The sequence below is a fragment of the Gracilinanus agilis genome, chromosome 4, assembly GCF_016433145.1.
Source record: "Gracilinanus agilis isolate LMUSP501 chromosome 4, AgileGrace, whole genome shotgun sequence".
NCBI classification, from domain to species: Eukaryota; Metazoa; Chordata; class Mammalia; order Didelphimorphia; family Didelphidae; genus Gracilinanus; species Gracilinanus agilis.
In genome coordinates, this window is record NC_058133.1 from 462,923,566 (window position 1) to 462,933,127 (window position 9,562).

Below are 9,562 nucleotides of genomic sequence, written 5' to 3' on the forward strand. Positions count from 1 at the left end.
AGATATCAAAAATAAAGGAAAAGTGCCACCTGTACAAAAATGTTGATAGCAGCTCTTTTTGTAGTAGCAAAGAATTGAAAACTGATAGTGTCCATCAGTTGGGGAACAGCTAAACAAATTGTGGTATATAATGGTAATGGAATGCCATAATAAATGGTGAACAGGATGATCACAAAAAAAATTGGAAAGATTTATATGAAATGAAGAAAAGTGAAGTTAGCAGAACCAGGAAAACAACGTGCACAGTAACAGCAATAACATGCAATGATCAACTGTGAATGACAACTATTATCAATAATGCAAGGATCCAAGACAACTCCAAGGGACTTATGATAAAAAAGGCTCTCCACCAAGGCAAAAAGAAGGGAAGGGAACAGAAAGGAAGAGAAGGCAAGGAAAGGCAAGCCAAGGCAAGGGAAGGCAAGCCAAGCCAAGGCAAGGCAAGGCAATAGAAGGCAAAGGAAGACAAAGCAAACCAAGGCAAGAGAAGGCAAAGCAAGACAAGACAAGAAAAGGGAAGGAAGAGGAGGAGAAGGGAGAGAAGGGGAAGGGGAGGAAATAAGCATTTATTTAAATTTCTACTACATATCAGGTACCATGCTGTATTTTACACTTATTATCACATTTGATCTTCACAACTATGTGAAGAAGTTCTTGTTTTTATCTTCATTTTACACTTCAGAAAACTAAGACAAAGAGAAGTTAAGTGGCTTATCCAGGGAAACACAGCTAGTAAATATCTGAGGTGGGATTTTTATTCAGAACTTATGATAGAGGCAGCTGGATGGCTCAGTGGATAGAGTGCTGAGCCTGGAGTCAAGAAGACCTGATTTCAAATCTGCCTTTAGACACTTACTATGTGACCTTAGTTAGGTCATTTAATCTATTTTCCTTTATTCGCTAGAGAAGGAAATGGCAAACCTGTCCTGTATCTTTTTCAAGAAAATCCCATGGTACATGGGGTAATAAAGAGTTGGACATAACTAAACAACAACAACAAATTCTTAAGTCCAGACCCTACATTCTAGTTACTGTGCTACATAACTACCCCTACTTAGCCAGTACTCTCCTAGACCCAAGATATTATGGAGAATACACCAAACCCAAGAGTTTCAGAAAAGGAATAATTTATTTGTTTAGTTCCTCATGGCCACTCTTCTGTAAACAATCAAAGGGGTGCCCATTCAATGGCTGAATCACAATTCCAATAGGGCTTGTCTTTAGAGGGTACTACAGAAACTCATAATCTGGAACCCACCATGAGGGAATGAGGTAGACAGATAGTCTTAACGAGAGTGTTTATCTTAGTCTTGGAAGCCTTGCTGTTGTCCAGAACCTCCATCTACTTCTTGTTCAGGCTAGAGTATTCATATGGAGCAAAGAAAATGGACCTAATGGCTAACCAGAGGAAAGAAGCCTCTATTTGTTTCTCCGGAATCCTTCTCTGACATTGACCCTCCCTCCAAGTTTTATCAGTTTTGTTCCTTGGCCCAAAGTCCCTCTACTCTGAGCAGCAAGTGCATTTGGAGGGCCAATTATAGGGTGACCATACTTATGTGTAAAATTAAAGGCTTGAGGTAGGAAGAGCTGGATGGTTCAGAGGATTGAGAGCCAAGCCTAGAGATGGAAGGTCCTAGGTTCAAATGTGGCCTCAAACACTTACTAGCTATGTGATCCTGGGCAAGTCACTCAACCTCCAAAGCCTAGCCCTTACCCTTCTTCTGCCTTAGATCCAATACATAGTATTGATTCTAAGATGGAAGGTAAAGGTTTTTTAAAAATAAATAATAAAAAATTAAATTAAATTAAATTAAATTAAAGGCTTGAACTTAATGATCTCTAGAATTCCATTCACTTCTAAATTTATAGCCATTCAAACGTGAAGATTTTGTAATTCTGTGGGTACTCCTTAAGGGTTTACTTCCTGTGCCTGGAATATTGTAAACACTTAATAAATATTTGTTGATTTCATAACTGGCTTCTCTTTTTTGTTTTTAAATGGAACGCTTCGTGTCTTTGTGTGTCATCTTTGTGCAGGGACCATGCTAATCCTCTCTGATCATTCCATTTTTAGTATATGTGCTGTCAAAGTGAGCACCGGCTTCTCTTTTAATTACAGCCTCAGGGACCAGACATTAGTACCAACAAGAAATGGACAGGATTCAGGCCTTCCTGAATACAGATAATCTAGAAAATTTAGGAAAAGCATTTGAGAGCCAACCAGGTGGAAACTTCCTAGCTATGTGGCCCCACTTAATCCCAATTGCCTAGCCTTTACTATCTTCTACATTGGAATTGATATTCAGTATTGATTCTAAGACAGAAAGTAAGAGTTTTTTTTAAATATTTGAAACCAAACTGTAGGCTTCTATTCAAAAGGGTTTTTCCTATTGACTCGGCTGTGATAATACTAATTTTTTTGAATGAGCTGCCCATGAATTCATGGCTGGTCATTCAAAGGGCACCAATGGTTCCTTTAGACCTGCTCTGATCTCATAAAAACGCATTGTGTATCAGATTCTGCTGAAACAGCCCAGATCATTTTCTAGTTCAAATATGCCTCTAGATGTCTGCCACCATGGAAGAGTTCCCTTTCAAATGGAAGACACCAAACACATAAGTCAAAATTACTCAGACCACATAACCCAAGGAATATGTAAGTGCAAACTAACAGCATAGTCTGAATAGATTCGTGCTGAGGATGCTGGGAAAAGGTAAGGTTGGTGTCAGGTGGAGTTTATCAGGAAAAGGCATTCTGGAGTGTTTTTAACAGGGTTTTAAAAAAGAGGAAGAGAGCCAGATGATCTGGAATGATGGCATCAAGTTTCTGTGTGGTCCTAACACTTCCACTCACCTTCCTATCAGGCACACAAGAAACTAAGCCATGAAGATATATTTCTGTGTTTGGGGAGTATCAACAATAGAAGGATAACAAGGAATTCTTCCTAATTCAAAAGTGTTCTTTCACTGCCCAATCTCAGAATAGATAGTAGCAGGAAAGGAAGGAAAATCTGCCCTTGGGCTTGTGAAGAAGGGAGGCACTCGGGAAATCAGTTTGTAGGAATCTGAGTTAGAAGGCATTTCTAGGATGCCAGAACAAAGTGTCCTTCATTTCCTTCTGGTATATACCAAGAAGCCTTATAAGACATTGTAGATTTAAAACTAGACAGAACATTAAAAAATATCAAAATGAACCCCTTCATTTTATAGATAATGAAACTGAGGCCCAGAAAAGGTAAAGGATTTGCCTATGGTCACATATCAATAGCAGTCTTTAAGATGAGATTTGAACCTAGGTCTTCCTTGACCCCAAAGCTCATGCCCAGTCCACCACACTGAATAACATCTTAAATCTACCTAATACCCAGCATCCCTGAGAGAGGTTTGGAGGTTACTGGAAGAACAACAAAAGGGTACACAGGATCACTGCCTTTAGAGCTGGAATTGATGACTTTAGAGCTCAGCCAAGAAAAGTAGGGAGAAGAAGAAAGAGAGAAGTTGGCACAACTTTCCCAAAGTAGCCCCGAATACCAGAACATGATATAGAATTTTCAAGTTACTCAGATTCCCTTCCTTAATGAAAGGAGTGCTTTATTGACAATACAAACTATGTTATTACTGGATGTGTACTATATTGGGATATTATAGACTAGTTAGATGGGATTTATATAGTTCTTTAAGTCTTGTAAGGCATTTTAAATGCCAGAATTTATTTGATTCTCATACTTTTTCAGGCTTTATTTATATTTATATATATATATATACATATATATATATATATATGTATATATGGATTGGAAGTAATACATATATTACTTCCAATCCAGAAAAACTAACATATTTATTGTCCTTCATACGAATCCCTCTGTGTCTTTGCTCTGGCTGTCTCCCATATCTGGAATGCATTCCCTCTCATTCCTACCTCTTCTGACCTCTGATTTCTTTTAAGGCTCAGTTTATGTGTGTGTGTGTGTGTGTGTGTGTGTGTGTGTGTGTACATATATATATACACACACACATATGTGTATGTGTCCACACCTCTAACAAAAAACGAGCCTAGTGAGACGCCTTGAAGTCTAGGAGTAAATTACTTTAGTTTGGAAGCTGGCTGTCCTTGGAACCAAGGTTTCCCATAGAAAATATTATTACAATTCAACATTAATTTTGGCCAATTGTAAATGTAAGAGTAGGAAGTATTTCACCATTGTCCCTCTGGCACATAGTATCCACTTAATAAATACTTGTGGTATACAATCAATGTAAAATTGCGTGCCTTCTTAAAGAGGTGGGAGGTTCAAGAAGAAGGGAGAAAATTTGGGACTCAATTTTCTTTTGCATGAATGTTAAAGTTGTTTGGTTTTTTTTGCAGGAAATCATAAAACTTTAATGTCTCTTAAGGACCCACTTCTTTTTTTTTAACATTTATTAATAATCATTTTTAACATGGTTACATGATTCATGCTCCTACTTTCCCCTTCACCCCCCGCATTCCCCCCACCCATGGCCGACGCACATTTCCACTGGTTTTGTCATGTGTCCTTGATCAAGACCAATTTCCAAATTGTGGGTGGTTGCATTGGTGTGGTAGTTTCGAGTCCACATCCCCAATCATGTCCACCCCGACCCATGCGTTCAAGCAGTTGCTTTTCTTATATGGTTCCTCTCCTGCAGTCCTTCCTCTGAATGTGGGTAGCATTCTTTACCATAAATCCCTCAGAATTGTCCTGGGTCATTGCATTGCTGCTGGTAAAGTTGGTTTTTTACATGCAATTGGGAAATATTTAACAAAAATATTAAAATATATTGGAAAAATAAATTCTTGTGGGTTGATTGATTAGTTTACTGAACAACTTTTTTTTAACTAGATTTTATTATCTTCATTTTATTTAAATGAAAAAATTAAGATTCTAGTGAACTGGGCAAGTTAAGGAACTTGCCCACGGTCATTTGGTTAATAAATATAAAAGACAAGATTCCAAACCACGATCTTCTACACACCAACTCTGATCCATCAACTATCCCAAGTACCATTTCCCAAATTTCTAGAGCTTCATTACCTAGGGAAGGCAGAGGAGAGGCAAGAGTGGTCAACTGCATCGAAACTGGTAGGAAATATTCATTAGAACTGCAACAATAGTAATGAGGGAGGAAAGAAAAGGATTATCTAAGGCATTTTAAAAATGAGAAAACCAAGGCCTAAGGCAGTTAGATGGCTTGCCCATAGCCAGTGGGAGAGAGTTTTAAAGTGGAAACATGAGATCTGAATTTGATGTCTATGTGCCTTGGAGCAAGTAACCTAACACTTCTGAGTCTCAGTTTCCTCATCTGTAAAACGAGGCAGTTGGACAAGGCTGCAGTGGTTCCATGAACTTTAGACAGACAGACAGTGAGAGAGACAGACAGACAGACAGAGACAGAGAGAGAGAGAAAGAGAGAGAAAAGAGAGAGAGAGAGAGATTGTTATTTTCCAATATAGCTGATTTCCTTTGGCATCCTATGTATTTTATTTTATTTTATTTTTAGAGGGTGTATGGGGTGTTCAGGGAAGACTAGCACCTCTGGTGGGAGAGCTTTCTGAGCCCTTTTCAGGGCTGCTCATCCACCTTTGGTATCTATCTGCCATCCAGCTCTTACCTATGGCTCCAAGAAGCTGTAGCATGCACAGCAGTCATCCCCCAGTAAACCATCTCAACAGAAGGGCTAACCAATGGGCTTCAAACCCATTGGTGAGTTGGTGGATGTGTACCCTAGGCATGTGAAGATTTCCCCTGGTGGATGGGTAAGAGCATTTGTTGTAATGACCATAAAGGTAGCTGAAGTAGGCACTGTGGAGTGCTAGACACTGAAGAAGGCTATTGCCAATCATACTGACTTTTCTTTTGCCACTAGACTTCAATGACTAGAAGAGAGAGTGGGGCTAACAATTTTGTATAACTCTGCCTTGCTTAACTCCAGTTTATTCATGAGTCAAAAGATATCACCAATGCTGTCATTTTGATCCCCTTCAAGTATGACAGACAACCACTACCATCACCACCATTTTATTTTATGCATGTAAAAGCATGATTCTGAGAAAGGGTCTCTAAGGTTTCTACCAGACTGTCATGGGGTTCAAGTCACAAATAAGGTTGAGAAACTGTGGACTAGACAATTTCTATAACCTCTTCCTCCTCTCATATCTATCTCATATCCTCTATTTGTGAACAAAGAATCAAACTCAGGTCTCTTTACTCTCCTAAGTCTCACATTTTTTTTACTACACCACACTGCCTCTCAGTGGGCAGGTGTGATTATTAGTGGCTATAAGACAGCACAAATTCAAGCAAACAAATCCTATCATTTAACTTCTTTAATCGCTTCCCGTTTGATTATTCACAAATATTTTGCCTTTAAATCACCCTTGATATTTTTGCTTCAAGGACCCCAGCCTATGAGAAATTAGCCCCTAGGTGAATCCTTGTGCCAACCATTAAGATTTATGTGTCTATATCCATGGTCATAAGAGGATATGCTCCAAATCACTATTGATTAGAGAAATGCAAATCAAAACAACTTTAAGATGCCACCTCACACTTATCAGAGTGACTAATATGACCAAAAAAGGAAAATGATAAATGTTGGAAGGGAAGCAGGAAAATAGAGACATAATGCAGTGTTGGTGGAACTGTGACCTGATGCAACCATTCCTAAGAGTAATATGGAACCATGTCCAAAAGACCATAAAACGATGCATATCCTTTGACACAGCAATACCACTACTGAATCTTTATCCCAAAGAGATCAGAGACAGGGGGGAAGGACCTATTTGCACAAAAATATTTTTATCAATTCTTTTTTTAGTGACAAAGAATTGGAAATTAAGGGGGTGTCCATCAATTAGGGAATGGCTGCACAAGCTATATGATTGTAATATGATTACATATATTTGGATATGATTTTAATTATTGTATATGATTGTAATGAAAAACTATTATACCCTAAGAAATGAACAAGATGGGTTTAGGAAAACCTGGAAAGACTTATATGAACTGATACAAAGTGAAGTAAAAAGAACTAGAACAGTGTACACAGTCACAGAAATATCATACAATGATCCACTGTGAAGGACTAAACTATTATCAGCAAAAGAAGATAACTCCAAGATAACTTCAAGAGATTCATGCTAAACTTTAAATTAAATTAAAATATTTATTTAAAATTCATTTCAAATTTTAATTTAAAATGTATTAATTACATTTAAATTAATTTTTTTAAACCACTATCCACAGCCAAGGAAGGAACTGTTGGAATCTGATTGCAGATCAAACCATGTAATCCTTCACTTTATTTCCTTCATGAGTTTCTTATTGTATATATGATATGTGTCTTCAGCCATGATCTGGGGAATATGGAAATTCATATTGCATGAAAGCATTGGTATAACCTATATCAAACTATTTACCACTTTGAGGAGAAGCGGCAAAAGAGGAAGGGAGAGAATCAAACAAAATGTGAATGTCAAATTGTCAAAAACTGTTTCTACATGTAATTGGAAAAAATTAATTTTAAAAAATGTCTTATTATATGTCTGTCTAGGATTGCAACTCAATGTTGGTCCATAGCAGGAACAATCCAATATCCGTGTCTCCTGCTCTTCCAAATGGGCAGAAAACTCAATGGGAAATTGGAACTTAGTGGAAAGGACAGAAGGTGAAAAGAAAACAGTCAGTTCTGAGTCTTTCTGAGAAATGACATAAGGTTCCAGCTCTGGCCTGTATGGCACACTGGGCATCACCATCTAAAGCAGTGGTTCCCAAACTTGTTTGGCCTACCACCCCCTTTCCAGAAAAAATATTACTTAGCCCCATGGAAATTATTTTTTTTAATTTTAATAGCAATTAATAGGAAAGATAAATGTACCTGTGACCATCACTGCCTCCATGGATCGCTGCAGCACCCACCAGGGGGCAGTGGCGCCCACTTTGGGAATTACTGATCTAAAGGCACGTGGACTGGGACTAAATTCGACTCAGACCCAGTTAGAGATGCTGAGGGAGACTGTGGATAGAGTGCTAGACCTGAACGCAGAAAGATCTGACTTTTAGTCCTACCTTAGATCCTTACTAGCTGTGTGACTCTGGGAAAGGCCCTTAATCTCTCTCAGCCTCAGTTTCCACATCTGTAAAATGTAGATTAAAAACATCATCTACTTCACAAGCTTGTTGTAAGGATCAAATTAAATAATATATGCAAAGTGTTTTGCAAATCCTAGAATGCTATATAAATGGCAGCTATCATTATTATGCCTAAGGAAATAGTCAGCCAGTGCTAAGTAAGGTCAGACAATTAACCTGAAAAAAGATCTCTAAACCTTCATAGTTGGGTAGTTCAATGTATTACTTTATTTTTACTTTTGCCTTAATTTCCTTTTTTTTTAACCCTTATCTTCTGTTTTAGAAGCAATATTAGGTATCTGTTCCAAGGCAGAACAGTGGTAAGAGACAGGCAATGGGGGTTAATTGACTTGCCCAGGGTCACACAGCTAGGAAGTGTCTGAGGTCAAATTTGAACCCAGGTCTGGCTCTCAATCCACTGAGCCACCTATCTGTTTCTTGACTTAAAGTCTTAATTAAAATTTCTTTGTTGTTGTTTTTTATCTCCCATAGTGTTTCAAATGAATGAAGGCTTGCTGCCTGGCAAGTCAGAATGGGGCATCCATTACCTTTGAGGAGCTGGGGTGCCAGCAGGAAAATAGAAATATCCTTTGGGGAAGGGGCTTTGGCTATTGGGCAGAAGTCCCAGAGGTCTCTGTATTCACTCTGCCTTGCTCCTAAATCAGTGTCCAGACCAAGCAGTGTGTCTAGATTTGACCACAAAAGCAATAAAGGATCCAGGGCCGCTTGGGGTCATGTCCTTATCCAGGATAATCAATATGGTTCATTAGTTTTATGAGACGATCATGTCTCCTTTTAGAACTTGTGAATGATGAGTTTCCCAGTACAAAGTGATTATTACAAGTCCTGCAAGTAAAGCAGAAACAGCTGGTAAGTGGCTAGAGAGCCAGGGCAGCCTCCAAGATTCCACTGTCTCATCTTGACCACCATGATCTGCTCTGTCCAAAGATACTAAAATTTCTAGGCCCTTTTAGAAATTCTGTCCAAGGATCTGGATTCATAGGAAGTTAGTGCAGCCTGAGAAATAACCCCTTAGGAAAATCCAAACTTTCCTAAAATACACATTAGGTGGAGGCAACCAGGTGGTTCAATAAATTGGGAGCAAGAAAGAAGGAGAGAGAGACAGAGACAGAGACAGAGACAGAGACAGAGACAGAGAGACAGAGAGAAAGAGACAGAGAGACAGAGACAGAGAGAGAGAGAGACAGAGGGAAGGAGGGAGGGAGGGAAGGAGAAAGGAAGGAAAGAAGAGGGAGGAGAGGGAGGAAGGGAGGGAGGAAGGAAGTGAGAAAGAGAAGGAGGGATAAAGGGAGAGAGAGAGAGAGAGAGAGAGAGAGGCAGGCAAGGAAGGAAGAGAGGGAGGGGGAGAGGGAGAGAGAGGGAGAGGGAGGGAGGAAGGAAGGAAGGAA

General features: G+C 39.0%; 1 non-coding gene across 1 annotated transcript; it reads right to left on the reverse strand.

Annotated features, from left to right (window-relative positions):
- Window positions 1-1,992: 1,992 nt before the first annotated feature.
- On the reverse strand, window positions 1,993-2,098 carry LOC123248129. Its single transcript, XR_006506227.1, has one exon. It is a non-coding gene; the product is annotated as a U6 spliceosomal RNA (small nuclear RNA).
- Window positions 2,099-9,562: the final 7,464 nt, after the last annotated feature.